The 19507-nt window shown below is 40.7% G+C and overlaps 1 pseudogene across 1 annotated transcript in view; it reads right to left on the bottom strand.

The window, feature by feature from the left end:
• Positions 1–7933, bottom strand: part of LOC307110179 (small ribosomal subunit protein uS2-like) — a 37873-nt pseudogene extending 29940 nt beyond the window's left edge. The window contains exon 1 of the transcript in view: positions 7659–7933. The product of the transcript in view is annotated as a small ribosomal subunit protein uS2-like (transcript). The remainder of the gene's footprint in view (positions 1–7658) is intronic.
• Positions 7934–19507: the final 11574 nt, after the last annotated feature.

Raw genomic sequence — 19507 nt, 5'->3', positions numbered from 1 at the left:
TTGCTGATTTTAGCTATTCAATGGTGAAAAAAATACACGCATACAGTGTAATTCTCAGAAAAGAAAGTGTGTATTTTGATTGTGGCAGGTAGTGGATGTTCAACACGTGGTAGCTACCTTTACCTTACTTTTACAAGGGAAGTGAGCTTTACCCCCAAAGAAGTGTATGTGGCTTTGTGTGTGTTTCAAAATCTAACATCATTTAGTTATTCTTTTCGTAGTATTAACAACTGTGTCTCTGTGGTATCTTTCTGAAATTTGGAAAGCCTCACCAGTGAAGTGTATTTTCTATTCCTGCCTTAAGCTAGGGATAGTGTCCTATTCATTTGTGATTCTCCAGAATCTGGCTGGTGACAGACAGGTATTAGTTAATCAAACTTACTGAATGGCATGCAGAAATTTTCATAGTTCTAAAATGTTTTGATGTTTTATTTTTCTTTATTTTCCTCTTTTATATTTTCTACAGTTATAGAAGTTTTTCTTGTTTCTTAAATCTGTTTTTCTTGTGTGTGTGTGTGTGTGTGTGTGTGTGTGTGTGTGTTTACAGTTAAGAGACGTGCTTAAAAGTAAATATATATGATAAAGGAAACTCTCCAAACTGACAAGTGTAATATTCATTTATCTGAAGGTTGTCCTCTGAAGGGATGCTATCCTTTCCAGTTCAGACAGCTAATGAATTGCAAACACTCATAGTTTGTATTTGTTCTTTGACCCTTTGTTTATGAGATAGTCTATTTGGAGTAGTATCTGCTTGTTTCATGCAATCTACAGTAAAAGGTTTTCAAAGGAATATCCAATGCTTATTATTTTAAATATATATTTACCTTTAATATAAAACTAATGTCCTTTACTCCGAAGTATAAAATGTGCTAAGAATTAAAAGCCAATGGGAACACTTTCTGCATCATTGTGATTTGATTTAATAATGTAGGGACTGACAAGAGGAAAGTTCTGAGATGTTCTACATTAGATTACAGAGGCTGGAGGGGGCGGGTGGGGGAGTTAACCAGGTAATAGCTGTGGGTGGACTATCAAAAGACAGCTCACATTCCTGATGTTGGTCCTCTGAGCAGACCTCCAGGCATCTATTAGCTGAGGACTAGACATAGGGCATCCTGAATATGCATGAGCTCTCGGGACTATTGACCACAACCAATCAAATGTAGTGAGTATTTCTTCCTTATAGACCATGCCCCCGCCCTTTCCCACCCGGCATCATGTCTCCACAACCCGTTTTCTGTAGCCAATGTAAATTATTTCAAACCTTCAAACCAACTTACACTCACCCCCACCCCCCCACCATCACCACCACGCAAAATGTATGAGGCACTTTTCAACTCCAGGTCAGTGGATGTGTTACTTTCTCCACCTAGTGAAGCTGCTGGTCATTTAGACTTCATGCCTCAGGACCTGGTCCTTTTCTTGGACCAGGCTCAACAAACCCTTTCGTTTTTTTAATGGATAAATGATTTATTGTGTTATCAAGTACTATATAAAATATCCACAGAATAGCTGTGGTAGGGAAGAGAGAAGGAGTAAGAAGTGTCAGGGGTGACAGCTCATTTCTATGCAGCATATTCTGAGCGGGTACTGTAGGAGGTTGAAGAAGTCTGTAAATATTTAAAGGCAAATGAGCACAGGCATGAAATGGTTACGTTTCCACTGAACTGTCCTTAGTGCCATGTTGATTTTAAAATGTGTCCACATACTCTTTGATGTGCCTCCCTTCGAAAGGGCCTGATTCTCTTGTCCTTGAATGTGGGCTGGTTTTTAGTGGCTCAATAGGAACAACCAGAATGTGTGACTTTTGAAACTTGGTCATAAAAAAAAGAAAAAAGAAAAAAATGTGAATCTTAGAACACATGAGGGAGCCACGGGAGATAGAATGGTCTCTGCTGTCTAATAGTGTGTATAATCCACAGTACTTATAGTTTATTTAGGAATAACTTTTCATTTCCCAATAAATTAAACATGCCTTCAATGGATCTTTTTTTCATATGTATTTCTGAAAAAATTCAATACCCAAGCTTCTTGTTCATGTTAATGAAGTATAATTTATAGTATCAAGGAAATCCTTAGGAATTGTTTTTGATCTTTCTGTTTTTGGTGGCTATCCCATATAGTCAGTGAGTCCCCAGTTACACTTGTTCCCTCAATTTGGAAACATCTCCATGTTTGTCCCTTCCTGACACAATGCCAGTCCTAGCCTTCATCACCACTCTCTATTGTTACAATGGACTTCTAAATTATCTTCTTATCTTCCCCAATTAAATCCACATTGTACCTGTCCACTATATTAACTTTCTATAGAGGGTGGGGCAAACTAGGTTTACAGTTATGAATACACGAAACACAGAGTTTACTCTTATTACTTATTGATTATTTTTTAAGGCTTTCAGCCTTTGAAGTTGTTTTTTTGTTTAACAGGACTCTCAGACTTAATCTATTTTTGTTATTCAGATAAATGGTCTAGCAAAATCAATTCCTTAGCTATATTTAAGTAAATGTCTAATAACTGTTAACTTTAAAATTTTCCAATTAGATTAAGAAGTCATTCCAGGGTAAAACGTGTAATAGTTTATTCTCTTTCTGTGGTGTAGACACAGTCTGTAGCTATATGTGTATAAGTGAAAATGAAGAAGCAAGCAGTTTATCAAAACATTGATATTCACAGCATTCACATTTTTTAAGGAACAAAAGTAAGTTCCGTTTACACTCATCTTTCATCCAGGAACATTCTAGGTGTCAAACTGACACCCCTCGCATGGTGTGCATTTAATGAGAGCTATAGCATTACACACTTGGGTTGGAAATGTCCCACCCCAATGGGCAAGCAGCGGGAAGGTTGCCTCTGCATTAGTCTCTATTATGAATCTTAGTTTAATCCTACTGTTTTAAAGCAATGTATTCACTGGGAAGGCACTTGTGGGGGAATAAACACAAATAAATCTGCTTGGTATGGTAGACAGTTTTTGTGGTTGGTTGGTGTTTTTTTTTAACAACTTCTTGAATATTTTATAACCTGGAGGTTTTTCTTTCCATATTTCACTTCTCCCTTTGCCATATCAAGAACTTATAATAAATGCCCTTCATCTTCTTTTCTTGAGGATTCTCAGGTAGAATCATCGCACTACTGCAGAGGAAAACGTATTACTTCTTCCTTTCTAGGTTCCTGGGCTGGCCTAATAACCAAATTGACGTAAAATAGGTTAACCTAAGGAAAAAAATCTAGTTTCATATTCACAGAAGCTCATAAAAAAATATGAGACTCAAAGAAGTGACCAAAACAGATGGACAAAGAAATAATAACATTTGTAAGGAATTGACAAGACAGAGCAGTTAGGGCTTGGGATAGTAAATTAGTAAGTAACAAGGTTTGTTTGCAGGGCCTTCTTGCCCTAGGTTTCCTAGCTCTGCTGATAAGCAGGTCCCTCCTCCTCCTGGAACAGGGAGGGTACCTTTCACGGGGCAGATTTATTTCCGACTTCCAGGGGGACAGTGGCAGATCACAATGCCTTTGCATTGGCTATTTTTCAGGTAACTTTAGTTCAAAATAATCGATGTGCCAAAGTGGCGTATTTTGGGATGGCATATTTTACTCCCCTTCGCTATTCAATGGAAGATCATACATCACCTGCATCTTCAGTAGAAAGTAATGTTTGCTTTTTCCCGGAGAAGTGTTTTAAAACAGCTTCCCTTTACTCAATGTGGTTTAGGAAACAATCTTAGATCAGCAATTCTCAAACTTTTTCATCTCATGGCACATATAAACCAATTATTAAAATTCCGCAGCACACCAAAAAACATATGTTTGGCCGATCTGACAAAAAAGTAGGTATACTTTTGATTAATTCATACTAGATGGCTATTGTTGTATTGACTTTAATTTTTTTTTCCAAATTTGACTAAGTAAGGAAAAAGAGATCAGTATCCTTGACTAAATAGTCAGGTGTTGCATGTTTTAACAATTCTTGTGGCGCACGGGTTGAAAATCTCTACCTTGGATGAAATGGATGCAATGGAAGGGAAACGTTCGAACCAGATGTAACCACCCTCCTTAACAAGTCAGATAGAAGATAGTCATTTTTTCAAGAGCATGTTGAAGGATCGTGACTTTATCAAATAATAAAAAATGTATATCTAATGAATGCAACTGGGGCAAGTCTGTGAGTAAAGCCTAAGAACTATTGCCATTTAGAAATAGGGCCCTGAGTAAACAAGCAATCACTCCTCGGAAACTCAACAAAAAGAGCAGTTTGATTAGAATAAAGATACCTGCAACCTGGAAAAGCAAAATCTAGACTGGAAAAAAGTAAAATTATCATCTTTTTGTGGCCGAATTAATTGATAATTATGTTACTATATTGCCTTTGTAGTTTGTTGGTGTGTCTCATTTTATGTAACTATGCATAATAAAATGAACATTAGTTCTCATTTCAGTATGCATAGTTATAATTTCAAACAGTTCTCAACACTATCAGCCCCACTTTTACTGAGAAATATTTAACGTTTATATATTTAGGTTATTAGCTAAGCTAAGCTTGTGTAATAAAAAGAACACAAAACAAAGTGTGTTTTCAAAGAGGGGAATTTATTTCTCTCTTAGATAACAGTTCTGAATTGCAGATGTTCTAGGGGAGGTGGGCAGTTCTGCTGCAAGGTCATTCAGGGACATGGGTGTTCTATTCTGCTTTCCTACCATCACATAATTTGTTGCTCTCCTCCACATGAGTGGAATTAACTTACAATAATTAGTCCCTAAGTCCTGGATAAAACAACACACACCCCAAACTTTTTTTTTTAATAAATTTTATTGATTTTTTACAGAGAGGAAGAGAGAGGGATAGAGAGTTAGAAACATCGATGAGAGAGAAACATCGATCAGCTGCCTCCTGCACACCCCCTACTGGGGATGTGCCTGCAACCAAGGCACATGCCCTTGACCGGAATCGAACCTGGGACCCTTCAGTCCGCAGGCCGACGCTCTATCCACTGAGCCAAACCGGTTTCGGCAACACAACCCAAACTTTTAAGGGAAAAACCTAATGTTGCATATACATTCCTCTTATATCCCATTGATAAAAATTTACTAAAAGACACATAAATGCAAGGTACCTAAGTAATTTAATCTGTCTTGATAGATCATTTTCTATTATAGTTAACTAGAAGCCCGGTGCACGAAATTCGTGCACGGAGGGGGGTTGTCCCTCAGCCCAGCCTGCACCCTCTCTAATCTGGGACCCCTCGAGGGATGTCCAACTGCCCACCGGGATCGGGCCTAAACGGGCAGTTGGACATCCCTCTCACAATCCATGACTGCTGGCTCCCAACTGCTTGCCTGCCTGCCTTCCTGATTGCCCCTAACCACTCCCCTGCCAGCCTGATTGATGTCTAACTGCTCCCCTGCCAGCCTGTTTGCCCCCAACTTCGCTCCTCTGCCAGCCTGGTCACCCCTAACTGCCCTCTCCTGCAGGGTTGATCACCTCCAACTGCCCTCCCTTGCAGACCTGGTCCCTCTCAACTGCCCTCCCCTGCAGGGTTGATTGCCTCCAACTGCCTTCCCTTGCAGGCCTGGTGCCTCCCAACTGCCCTCTCCTGCTGGCCATCTTGTGGTGGCCATCTTATGTCCACATGGGGGCAGGATCTTTGACCACATGGGGGCAGACATATTGTGTGTTGGAGTGATGGTCAATCTGCATATTACTCTTTTATTAGATAGGATAGAGGCCTGGTACAGGGGTGGGGGCCAGCTGGTTTGCCCTGAAGGGTGTCCCGGATCAGGTGGGGGTTCCCTTGGGGCGTGGGGCGGCCTGAGCAAGGGGCCTGTGGTGGTTTGCAGGCCAGCCACGCCCCCTGGCAACCCAAGCAGAGGCCCTGGTATCTGGAATTTATTTTCCTTCTATAATTGAAACTTTGTAGCCTGGAGCGGAGCCAAGCCTGCTGCTCCCTCCACGTCCGGCAGCCATTTCTGTTGCAGTTAATTCACCTTCTATAATTGAAACTTTGTTGCCTTAAGCGGGTGGGCCCGGCCAGGGTGTGCGGAAAGCTTTGCATCCCCTGTTGCCGGGAGCAACCCTGGCCTGCTCTCTCAAGCTCCGTTCTGCCGCCATTTCTGTTTGAATTTGTTTACCTTCTATAATTGAAACTTTGTAGCTTGAGTGGAGGCTTAGGCCTGGCAAGGGCAAGCGGAAAGCTTGGCTTTCTCTGTTACCTGGGAAACCTTGCTCTCTGTGGCTGTAGCCATCTTAGTTGGGTTAATTTGCATACTTGCTCTGATTGACTGGTGAGATTGGCTTATGGGTGTGTCGAAGGTATGGTCAATTTGCATATTCCCTTTTTATTAGGTAGGACTAGAGGGCTGGTGCATGAAATTTGTGCATGCCAGGGGTCCCTAGGCCTGGCCATCGATCAGGGCCGATCAGGTTCCCCACCTCCCCACTTCCTCCTTCCCTCACTGCCCACGCACTGCCACCGTGCAGTTTCCCACCCCTCCTTGCCCCCCCCCCGCCTCCTTCCCTTGCTGCCCATGTCCACTGCCACCCACCCCCCGTTCCCTGTCCTAGCCTTGTGCCTGCTGGCCGGAGGGAAGGGACCCAGGAGGTTTGCCATGTGTTCTGAGGAGGGAGCCAGCCCTTGGGGCCCCTAGGAAAGGGGCCATGTCCACTGCCACCCACCCCCGATTTCCAGTCCCAGCCCAAGAGATCAGGGCCTGCCGGCCAGGGGTAGGGACTGAGAGGTTGGCTGGTAGGCCCCATTGGCAATCAGGGCCTATGGGCTGGGGGCAGCTCCTGGTGGTCAGTACTCATCATAGCAACCACTAGTTCTGATCATTTCATCTTAATGGTTGCTTAGGGTTTTATATATATAGATGAGAGTCCATTGCTATGAACTATGAAACGGTGAGAGTAGATATTGGAGGAAAATAAAGTCTCTGGTAAAACCACACCATACAGCTAATGGAACTAAGTACAAACAAATAAAAAGCCCACATTGCTATAAAATAATAAAGATTTGCAAAATTAACTTATAACAAGGTAATATAAATATGTGATGACTATAAAGTCATCAGAAGCAGGTACCTTTATGAAGAAATACCATGAATGAAATAGCTTCAGATACAAAAATTACACAGTAGCGTTAAATTTGCATCTTAAAAACTATGTGCTATGTTAACATTAATGACTTAATTATTTGAAATTGTTACCTAATTTTACAAAATTCAAAATGAAAAAAGGTAGACTCTTCTCTCAATTTGCATATATTATATTCCTAATAATTTTACTGTATAGTAAAATTATGTAAAAATAATTTGTTCTTTTTTTAAGGGAATTAAAAATAGGTGCTTGGAGTAGAGAGATCTGTCTAATTTGAAATATATCACATTTACGGTGTTGGTTAGACACTCAAGAAGTTGTTTTGGGTCAGCAGCTAGCCAAGCCAAGTTTATGGGAGACGCCCGACTAGAGTTTGGGGAGTCATCTGACTGTAGAGCCACGTGATGAGATGCCTGAGCCCCAGAAGGGATCCAGCAAAGCATCAGAGAAAGACCAGCCAGCTAGTAGCGGGGAAACTGAGGGCAGGGTCCAGAGGCCAGTGAGGAAGAGCTCAGCGGTGGCCACGGGGACCTCCCCATCTGGCAGATAGTACGCCACCCAAACCTTGTCCTCGCGATGTCAGGGCTGGGGGCTGTCATCGTCACCAGCACATCCATGGATTCACACAGAAGCAACTGGGTGTTGGCCCCCTCCTTGTCGGTTGTCACCGGGACTATGTTGGGGATGTTCACCAAGACCCTCGGGGAGCTGCTGATGGTGAAGGACGCGCACTTGTGTGGGGCACACCCACTGACTGCTAAGCATATCTCCACGCCCACCACACAAATGGCACGGGCAGGCTTGTCCAGGGACAGGTGGACGATGCTCTGGTAGGACATGGCACGGCCCTGTATGCTCAGCGCCCTCACCCAACACAACAACCGCAGCTGATCAAAATAATTTGTTCTTATATTTAAAGCAGAGTAATGTTCTAGGCTTAATAATTATTAATGCATTTTCTATCTACATGAATAACTGGTAGTTTTCTTGAAAGTTGTAGAGCATAAATCAATTATTTTCCCCCTTCAAATAGACAATAATATCCTCTAATCACAGTGACAATCAAAAAATATCCCCAGATTGCTGTAGAAAGAAGTGAAAATGCCATTGGCAACCCCTGTTCAAATCAAATAAGTGTCTTATTATTATCAAGTGTATTTAAAAAAAAATCAAGACACACCCATTGCAAAATCCAAAGTTTCTAAATCTTAAGTATATATAAGATTGTGTGCTATCCTTGGGATTAAAAGACCTGTGTATTTCTAGCCAAATCACAAAATAAATATTGCTCATCAAAATAAGGCCTCTCATATTTGCACATGTATGATAGCATAGTCATAAAAATGTTCTATATCCTCTCTATGCAATTAATTTTCTTTGGTGTCTCCCACTTTCATATCAACGGCATTTTAAAAAATCAACCATTTCTTTTCCCACATTATTTTACTGAATAAAGTAATCAGTTACAACAGAGAAACAATGATCATGCTAATTTTTCTTCCACAATTTATATAGCTTTTTGGAAGATTTGCATATACTATATCATATACACGCAAGATTAACTATAATGAACTATGTTGAACTACAACAATTATGTACTTGATTTCATTCTTCTGAGTTCATAAAACACAATCTGTTGCATGCTTCCATGACTCCATGGCACTTCCTTTTGCAAAAACATCACCAACAACCATCTTCCCCTTTCTGTTACTCTGAGAATTTCAGAGCTACTTCATTCTTTATTAAGCTTAATGTATTCTCTCTGAATCCATGAAATCTTTGATATTACTATCTTGTTGTTGTTAATCTTGACCTGAGGGTATTTTTACATTGAATTTTAGAGTTGGTGGGGAGGGGGACAAGACAGAGAGAAACATCAATGTGAAATAGACACATTGATTGGTTGCCTCCTGTATGTGTCCGGATAAGAGCTGGGGATCAAGCCTGCATCCAAGGTATGTGCCCTTGACTGGAATTGAACCTGGGAACCTACAGTCTGAAGACCAATGCTCTATCACTAAGCCAAACTGGCTAGGGTGATATTGCTATCTTTGATATTGAATTGATAATTGCTTTATGTATAAGATAGCAAATAATATCATGCTTTTTACTTGGAATTCTCCTCTTGCTAATAAGAATATCAGTGCTCCTGATTTTTTATTCTATATTCTCCTGCTGTTTATTTTAGAAATTTTTAGCCATCTTGTGTAACTTGATTTATGTCTGTTTCTTGCAAACCAACACAGCTTTGTGGTATCATTGAGCTAGCCTTAAAGTCTGGATTTATTTTGGTTATATTACTTTATGCTTTCCTGCTCATTTGCAATTTGGAAATACAAATTTTTTTCATCCACAAAAATTTGAAAGATTGAAATCTTGTTCTTCGTTACAAGAGCAGTTACTTATAATTTCATCGTATGCATAGGTGAATGCATATTTCTGTAAAAATAATTACAAACACCAAAAGGAAGTAATTCAATCATTCCTTCATAGTAAAAATGAAGTGCATTTTTACAAGTTTTAATATTTCTTTTCACTTTACAATGCTTGTTAATCTGTTTTGAAAGTTAGAAATGCAGCTTATAAATAATTGATTCATCATCAAAATTATATTTTTCAATAACTTGTTTTGATTCTTGAATTTATTTTAACTATATTTACTGCAACAATTTCTATGTTTAGTTTACTTTCCATATTATTATACCATTACTTTTACAATATTGGTATTTCAATTTATCTCTATTTACAAATGAATCTTTAATTCTTCTCCTCTTGGGAAAGAGAAATAATGATTTCTAAATTATTTTATAACTTAAATGTCTTTCTGTTATCTGAGGGGAGAGGACCTCATCTCCCCCATTTTCTGGGGAGGGGAGGGTGGAATTCTTGCAATATCCTGAGAAGAGGAATTTTCTGAGACTCACACTGGTGAATGAGTGATTTTTATTTGTGTGGAATTAAATCCCTGAGTTCCCAATGTCCAGTTTTCCCTTTCTCAGCCACAGAAGTGTAGCTGGGGCTTCAGTGTCCAGTGATTCCTTTCTATGTTGGAGCAGAGCCCAGTCCAGCACCCGGCTAGCTTAGCTTGTGTTTCCGGGTACAGTCCATTAGTCCATTGCGTGTGGGGTCCACATGGCCATGGGCCATATGGGCGAATGCAAGGAAGCAGGAGCAAAGAGCCCCAGGAGTCAAGAGTCATAAGAGAGGGGAACAAGAGCACAAGACAGAAAGCTCCTCTGTTTAGGAGATTATGTATTTCCAAATTGTCATATGCTTGCAATGGCCACACCCATTCTGGTCAATCCATGGCTCCCCAGGATTGACTGACAGGCAAGTACCTTCCCTATGTCACCCCAACTTTTCAGGGCATGATGTATCTGTTTTCGCTTTGTTAGATCCCTTCCTCCAAGGTTTTGCAGGGCATAGGTTGGTGGTTCCCTGGGGAGTGCATAGTTGCAGCTTCCTGGTGAAGCTGCCCAAATGACACGACTATAATGTTTGGCCTCCCCTTTGCTCCTTTCCTGTCATTACTAACTAGCTTATCACAATGGTATCATTTCTATTGCCTCCATGATGGTATAGTTAGAGATTGAGTCCTAATAATCTCTCCCTTGTTTATACCATGCACAGGACATTTTAAAACTAATTTTAATACTGGCACTATCTTTTTTTTTTTTTTAAAAAAACAACTTTATTATTTAAAGTATTACAGATATCCTCCTCTTTTCCCCATTGATACCCACCTCCCCATTCCCATCCCCTTCCCAGGCCTTTACTCCACTATTGTCTGAGTCCATGGGTTATGCATATATGCATATAAGTTCTTTGGTTGATCTGTGCCCTCTCCCCACCCCCCTTCCCTCTGAGGATCCTCAGTAGGTTGCATGCTTCATGACTCTGGATGGCACTTCCTTTTGAGTAAAGCATTGTTATGAGTCGCATGCGCTCTTGAGACAGAATGGGTTTGAAACTGGTATTGGCTTAATATTTGTTCAATATGATTAAGTCACTCAACTCCTCTTTATTTTAAATTATTACATGGAGTTAATGAGGATATTTAGTTTACAGTTTGTGCAATGGGTTAGATGAGTTAATATACACTGAGTGGCCAGCTTATTATGATCTCTCAACGCATAATAATCTGGCCACTCAGCATATATGTGTGTGTGTGTGTGTGTGTGTGTGTGTGTATATATCTCCTATCTAATAATAGAGTAACATGTAAATTACCATCACTCCGCTATGCCCATGATTGGGTGGCGGGAGGCTGGGGTGCGGGACTCAGGGTGGCCTATCCGGCCATTGAGAGGCACAGATCCGCTGCCACTGAGGGGGGCTACCCTGCTGTTGAGAGGCGCCAGGGGCGGGACTCCCGCCCCCCGGTGCCTCTCAATGGCCAGATCCGCGGCCGCTGAGGGGGCCTGCCGCGGACACCCAGCTGCGCCTCTCAACGGCAGGGTAGTCAGGTGTCCGCGGCAGCCCCTCTCAGCGGCCGCGGACCATCAAAAGCGTGGGAGCTGGGTGCCTGTCTACTCCGGCACCAGGCTTTTCAGAAGCCTCCACAGAGCTGGAGGCTTCTGAAAGGCCTGGTGCACCAGCGGACAGGCAGCCAGGTCCACAGCGAAAAGCGAAAGCGTGTAGGGGACCCTACACGGGCATGATTCTATCATGCACTGGGCCTCTAGTATGTGTATATATGTATGTATGTATGTGTGTGTGCATATATATATTCATGCACCGGGCCATATATATATATATATATATATATATATATATATATATATATATATATGGCCCGGTGCATGAATTTGTGCATGTGTGGGGTCTGGCCAGCCTGGCCAGGGGGAGGGGACATGGGCAGTTGGCCGGCCTGCCTGCTGGTCGAACTCCTGGGACAATTTGCATATTAGCCTTTTATTATATAGGATATACACTGAGTGGCCAGATTATTATGCATTCAGAGATCATAATAATCTGGCCACTCAGTGTATACCCAATGTACTTAACAGAGTACCTAACATAATAAATTACTCATAATATTAGCAGTTATTGTGTAAGTATTCTCAGCTGTGTCTGATTTTTTTTCATTACAAATAACCCGTTTTTCTGCCTAGATGTTTGCTTAAACTTAAAATTCAAAAAACTGCTTGAAACTTGGTGACCTATTTGTATTTGCAGACTAAAAACTACTCTTAAGAAAAAAACAGCTTAAATTATGAATTAACATATTACTGTTGTTTTAGGTTCTTCTCTTATAATACATTTTTATTATTTTTTATGTCTTTTCACTTAAAAATGTTTTCAATGTTTCCCACTGCTTTGCTAATTTTGTACTCTATAATAACTGCTTTTATTTATAATATTTTGACATTGTTTTCATATTGTGCTTCACACCTTTCTGAATCTCTATTGTCATCTCAGCCTTTTAGATTTTTTATATGCCCTTGATTTCACTGAAACCATATCTTTTGTCCTCTCTGGGGCGGTATCAAGGAGATTGCTTCAAATTATTATTATTATTGTTTTTGAAAACCATAGTTTTTTTTCAAATGTAGTACTTATAGAAGAGCATAACTTTTAGTATATTAACCTGCTAGTCTTTTCTGTATCCACCATGCAAAAATCACAGGACAGCCCTAACCGGTTTGGCTCAGTGGATAGAGCGTCGGCCCGCAGACTGAAGGGTCCCAGGTTCGATTCTGGTCAAGGGCATGTACCTTGGTTGCAGGCACATCCCCAGTACGGGGTGTGCAGGAGGCAGCTGATCAATGTTTATCTCTCATCGATGTTTCTAACTCTCTATCCCTCTCCCTTCCTCTCTGTAAAAAAAATCAATAAAACATATTTAAAAAAAAATAGAATCACAGGACATAAGCTTTCTTTCCTAATTCTTTCTAGTAGTGGTTCCTAAGAGTTGTACTCTAGAAATGAATGGGAAAACAATGCCATGATGATGAAGGAAGGTTAGAGCTATAAATCTGAGCAAGACTGGATAAACCTTCCCTGGGAAATGACAACTTAATTTTATGTTTGGCATGTTTCTACATCCCAAAGTTACAGGCAGCAAAACCACTGTCCTCAATCATGCATCACTATCCACAATGTTCTTTGCTCACTTCTTTTCAAATTTTACTTAGATAGCCCAGCCAGTGTGGCTCAGTGGTTGAGCCTTGACCTATGAACCAGAAGGTCATGGTTTGATTCCGTTCAAGGCATATGCCTGAGTTTCAAGTTCAATCCCCAGTGTGGAATGTGTAGGAGGCAGCCGACTGATGATTCTCTCTCATCATTGATGTTTCTATCTCTCTCTCCATCTCCTTTCCTTTCTGAAATCAATAACAATATATTAAATTTTTTTACCTAGATAAAGTTTATTCATTTTATTTTATTATTCTATACTCAATTTTGCATGGCCCTATTATAATTTTATAATTCAAATGGTGGGAAGTTAACATGTTTCATGTATAAAAATCTCAGCTTGAAAACCCTTTCATCAAGAATGCTTTCCCTTATAAACTTGGTTAGTGTTCTTTGCTCTCCCATAACATCTTGTTTCTCTAGTTACACTTGCATTTACCAACACAGGTTTTCTGTTCCTTGGGAGACTATCAGTGAAGGAAAAGGTGTATTTTCCTTATTTACCAATTTCCTTCCAGGGCCTATCCAAGGGCCTAAAAATGTTTTTGTTAATTACTCATGAAATTGTATAAATTTATATTATGAGATTGTAGGTTGTTTCTTGTTTCTTTTTATTTAGAGGGTAGGAGTACACACTATATTGTGTAGTAGTATATACACAATACAATTTTGTGTATATCTATAATAATCCTCTCTAATAAAATGGTAATATGCAAATTAACCATCACTCCGCTACATAAGCCACGCCCACCAGCCAATCAGGGCAAGTATGCAAATTAACCCCAATCCAAGATGGCTACAGCCACAGTTAGCAAGGTTTCCCAGGTAACAGAGCAAGCCAAGCTTTCCATAGCCATTGCAGGCCTAAGCCTCCACTCAAGCTACAAAGTTTCAATTATAGAAGGTAAACAAATTCAAACAAATGGCGGCAGAACGGAGCTTGAGAGAGCAGGCCAGGGTTGCCGGCAGCAACAGGGGAAGCAAAGCTTTCCGCATACCCTGGCCAGGCTCACCTGCTTAAGGCTACAAAGTTTCAATTGTAAAAGGTGAATTAACTGCCACAGAGATGGCTGCCGCCCCAGAGGGAACAGCAGGCTTGGCTCCGCTCCAGGCTACAAAGTTTCAATTGTAGAAGAAAAATAAATTCCAGATACCAGGGCCTCTGCTTGGGTTGCCAAGGGGCGTGGCCAGCCTGCAAACCACCACAGGCCCCTCGCTCAGGCCGCCCCATGCCCCAAGGAAACCCCCACCCTTATCTGTGACACCCTTCAGGGCAAACCAGCTGGCCCCCACCCCTGTACCAGGCCTCTATCCTATCTAAGAAAAGAGTAATATACAGATTGATCATCACTGCAACACACAATATAGCTGCCCCCATGTGGTTAAAGATCCTGCCCCCATGTGGACACAAGATGGCCACCACAAGATGGCCAGCAGGAGAGGGCAGTTGGGAGGCACCCGGCCTGCAAGGGAGGGCAGTTGAGAGGGACCAGGCTTGCAAGGGAGGGCAGTTGGAGGTGATCAACCCTGCAGGAGAGGGCAGTTAGGGGTGACCAGGCCGGCAGAGGAGGGAAGTTGGGGGCAAACAGGCTGGCAGGGGAGCAGTTAAGCATCAACCAGGCTGGCAGCAGAGTGGTTAGGGGGTGATCAGGCTGGCAGGCAGAAGCGGTTAGGGGCAATCAGGAAGGCAGGCAGGCAAGCAGTTGGGAGCCAGCAGTCCTGGATTGTGAGAGGGATGTTCGACTGCCCATTTAGGCCCGATCCCTGGGATCGGGCCTAAACGGGCAGTCGGACATCCCTCCAGGAGTCCCAGATTGGAGAGGGTACAGGCTAGGCTGAGGGACAATCCCCCGCCGTGCACGAATTTCGTGCACCGGGCTTCTAGTAAAACCACAATAGGCTAATTAAACCAGACAACTAAACGACCTTCCGTATATCATTCCGGACATACTTCCAGATGAAGCCGCGGTGGTGGGAGCTGAAGCAGAGGTGGTTAGGGGTGATCAGGCAGGCAGGCGAGCAGTTAGGGGTGATCAGACAGGCAGGCAAGGGGATAGGAGCCAGCGGCCCCAGATTGTGAGAGGGTGCTGGCTGGGCTGAGTGCATGAATTTTGTGCATCGGGCCTCTAGTTTATGAATAATAGAAAGTTGGGAGGAGACCTATCAGGTCCTGCTTTAACATTTTGTTGCCATTTTGATTAGGAAGACCTTATAGAGAATTATAATGGTTACATTTTTAATTAAAATGCTTTATGAAAGATGGAGGTAATTGACATGAGCAAAAACAAAAATATGATTTAAGTAATTTAAATACCAATTGTTCTCTCCTTGCCTCTAAATTAGAGATCATTCATATTGAACAAACTGATGTTGATACATTGCAATATTTATTGTTACTTTGATTTTCCCAAAAATACTTTAAACATTTTTAATAATCATGGCATTATGTGCTGTAACTTTCTATCATTTCCTCTCACAATTTTTCTTATGATTGGGGAATGAGCAGATGGAGTTGATTAATTATGACAGTCAGAAAAATGCATTTCCTTAATTTAAAAAATACCAGCTACTTTTTTAACTAGACTTTTGGGAAGAAAATTTTAACAAATGGTCATGAGTTATTACTGATTTTTGCCAAATCTACCTTGTGGTAGATTGAGAATTAATGACATATTCTTCAACCCTCAAGAACAAATAATTAAGCAACCCAAAACAACTTCAGATGAAAGATTTCAACAAATAAGTGGATAATGTAAAGTAAATTGTGTACCAATAAATGACACATCACTTCAGACAAAGTGATTTGGCACCATAGTACTTTAGAAAGGTAAAGGAGTTCAGAAGATAGGGTTTGAGGTATTGCTTTGAACCAGAAGGTCCTTTTAAAAACTATTTAAAAAAGCAATTAGACATTCAGATCTCCATTCTAATGTTTGTGGTGAAGTGATTGCTACTTCCCTAACCCAAGAGAGACAGAACATTGGGTTAATGTGAGATTGAAACATTCTCTCTATGCTTTATCACCAGCTACAGCTGCAGGCAGGAGTGAGTGCTCCAGATGCAGGAGGCTAAGTGAATATTTACACATTGACTATCAGGCCCCCTTTTTAAAAATATATTTTTATTGATTTCAGAGAGGAAGAGAGAGATAGAAACATTAACGATGAGAGAGAATCATTGATCAGATGCCTACTGCACGCCCCTCACTGCAATTCAGGCTTTTCCCCTGACTGGGAATCAGACCATAACATCCTGGTTCACAGATTGATGCTCAACCACTGACCACACTGGCCTGGCTATCGGGCCCCTTTTACCTTCTCAAACTCTCCTCCACTTTCAGCTACAAGAACACTAGTAGCCAGGATTATGGTCCCAAGTAAGAGTTGGGGAATTTCTTCAATTGAAAGAGAAAAGAACAGAAGTTTCCAAGTTGAAATGCTGCCTCTATCAGCTTACTGCTTAGAGAATTGACAAGGCTCACACATGCTCATGGAGCTTTCAGTAAGAAAATTAAAACAGAATAAAACAAAACCATACTAAAAACTTCACAAAATAAAATTAAATGGAGGTAGCAATGATAGATAAGAGACAGTAGAAAAAATGTAAATAATATTATCAAAGAAGAAAATATATTGAGACATAAGATGACTTTACAGAAAAAATTTCAAAATCAACACTACCCATTAAAATAACAAACACCAAACAAACGAAAAAAAATCAGCAAATAGAAAAAAACAAAAACTATCAATAACCAAAACTGAAATAATCCCTAAACCACAAGAAGAGCAAATGCTAAAGGGAAATGACTTCCAACTTGAATTGTATACAAGTTTTATAGTATCAAAGATAGGAATAGGAAAAAGATTTAGACTGGCTTATTTCCAGAAAAAAAAAAAATATCTACCTCCCATATTGTCTCATTCAGGAAACGAAGGAAAGTATATCTTTCAAAACCAGGGAGTGAAACAAGATACAGGAAACACTGTGGTTGATTCATTTCTCATTTTAAAATTTGCAGTGCTGTCTGAATCTTTAAAATGTCTACATGCATTAATTATAAAAATTTCTACACCTTAATAAACTTACTGAGTAGATTTAATGTGTGCTAGTAGAAGTACAATGAATTAGCACATGATAATTTATTAGCTTATTTTCTGTTTGATATCTATATTTATGACTTAAATCAATAGTAATTAAGGTAAGTTAATTAAGAACTACAGAGAGTCCACGGTATTGAAGGAATCAGGGATTAACTTAATTAACATTTTGAGGGTTAACTAGAGACTCTAAGATACCACTGTTATTTTCTTCTAGGTTTTAGGAAAATAAAATTCTGGAAGCTGAAAAAAGTTGACAATATTATGTCACATAGAAGAAGGACAAAGGCAGCTGTAACACATGAACTCAAAATTTTCTGACATTTATTTCCTCCCTGGCATCTGCAATCATTGCACCAATAAAAAACAGAAATGACACACTGCCATTCTCTGGGCTTTAAGAAGCTGGCAGCTGTTACTTTCTGTATCTTGAGATGCTTGTTCTTTGAAGTCTCATGCTGTTGGAAGAGGCCATGTGTAGATGTTCTGGCTGACAGGTACAGACGGGGTCTCAGCTCACAGCTGGGATTAACCTCTAGAACCCGAGCAAGGCTTCAGATCATGTCAGCTGCCACTTTTCAAGCCACCTCTCCTGATACTCTGTGGAGCAGGAGGTGAGATGTCTCCACGAGCCTTGGACAGAACTGCAGATTTCTGAGAAGAAACAACTCTTGTTACGTAGCAAAAGATAACCTGAATCCCTAGATATAAGCCCCAGGAACTCAGTGATGGCATAATTATGGACTAAAGGCTGGAAGTTCTGTGGTATAAAGTAGGGTGTAAAGTGAATTGACTAGGGTTTCCCATTGAATAACGAAGGGAAGTGAAAGGGAGTGGTGAGAAACATCCTAGAGTTGGCCCTTACTTTGTGAGAGAAAGTACAGAAGACTCACCACCAAAAAGAAGTGGCGGCGGGGTAGGGGTGGGGGTGAGGGAGGTGGTTAGGATTAGGGTTAGGGTTGCTTTCTCCCACGAGGAACAAAAAAGGCAGAAGTGATCTGGCAAAGGCTTTCCGGGTTCCAGAAATATTTTGCTTCATTTAGTTGCAGAGGAAAATGTACCACCTTAAGAGAAATGAAGAGGCAAAAAGACAGTTGTTCCTACTGAGTCAGAAAACATTTTTGGACAGTGACAAAGAGCTAGAACTTAGTTCCTCTTCAGAGTTGGAAACTATTTCCCAGCCCTTTTCCCACAGAATTTTTTGAACCTCCTATGGCTAGGCAGCTAGATAGCATGATTACTTACTAAAGTGTAATTCCAAAAAATTGTGAGCTAATTCTAAAAGTTGCTCCACCAGAATTCAGGAGAGCTCTTTTGCATATTGGTGATGGTCGTATAGAAAGAGAAGGCTGTGGCAAAACCCTTAAGACAGTAACTGTATCTCAGTACCTCTCTCTCCAATGCCAATTGACAAGTTGCCCCACTCTTCTCATAGGTATCAATGCATTGCATCTGAAACGTTGAGGATGATTTTCCAACACATTTCATTATCAAATATTTCCCGAGATAGGGTGAAGTGAGCTGGTGACACTTAGGAAGAAACTTAGTTTACACCAGTTTGTCCACCTTGCCAGATCAGTTGTTTTACCTTTGCTACTACAACAATCATCTATTTATTACCCAAATGTCTTGCGATCCATATGCCTTACATAGGGTTTTTTCTCAAAATCTTCAGGAAATATAAAGAAATTGATTATTGATTTAATTCTCATGCGTCCGTGTTAACTGCAATATAAAGGCAAAATAAAAATTTTCAATATCTTTTATAAAAAGAAAAATACGATGCGAATATACTAAAGCTCTCATTTTTGGCTATTCCCATGAGAATCTGGTCTCTCACAAAAATATTCAGACTTCATATATTTATATCTGACTTCCCTCCCTAATAACCATATGGATCCTAATTTTTTTTCATATTCTATGTATTAAATTGTCACTCTTCAGTTACTTTCATCCCATGCCTCCCCTGATGGCTCCTAACTACTCAGACTTGGGTGGGGCTTCCATGTGAAAGAGCACAGGATACAAAGTCCCAGGGAAATGACAAGTCTCACAAAGGAAGAAGCTTCTGTCTTCCTCCTCCCTGCAAGACTGGAGAGAGGAGGGATCATCACCAAAATACAGGCCATGATCTTAATTCCAGGCAGGAGAAACATAATACAAACAAACAAGAATGCC

This window comes from Cnephaeus nilssonii, assembly GCF_951640355.1.
Source record: "Cnephaeus nilssonii genome assembly, chromosome: 13".
Taxonomy (NCBI): Eukaryota; Metazoa; Chordata; class Mammalia; order Chiroptera; family Vespertilionidae; genus Cnephaeus; species Cnephaeus nilssonii.
Note: the sequence above shows the minus strand (reverse complement) of the source record. Positions and strands in the feature narration are given on the sequence as shown.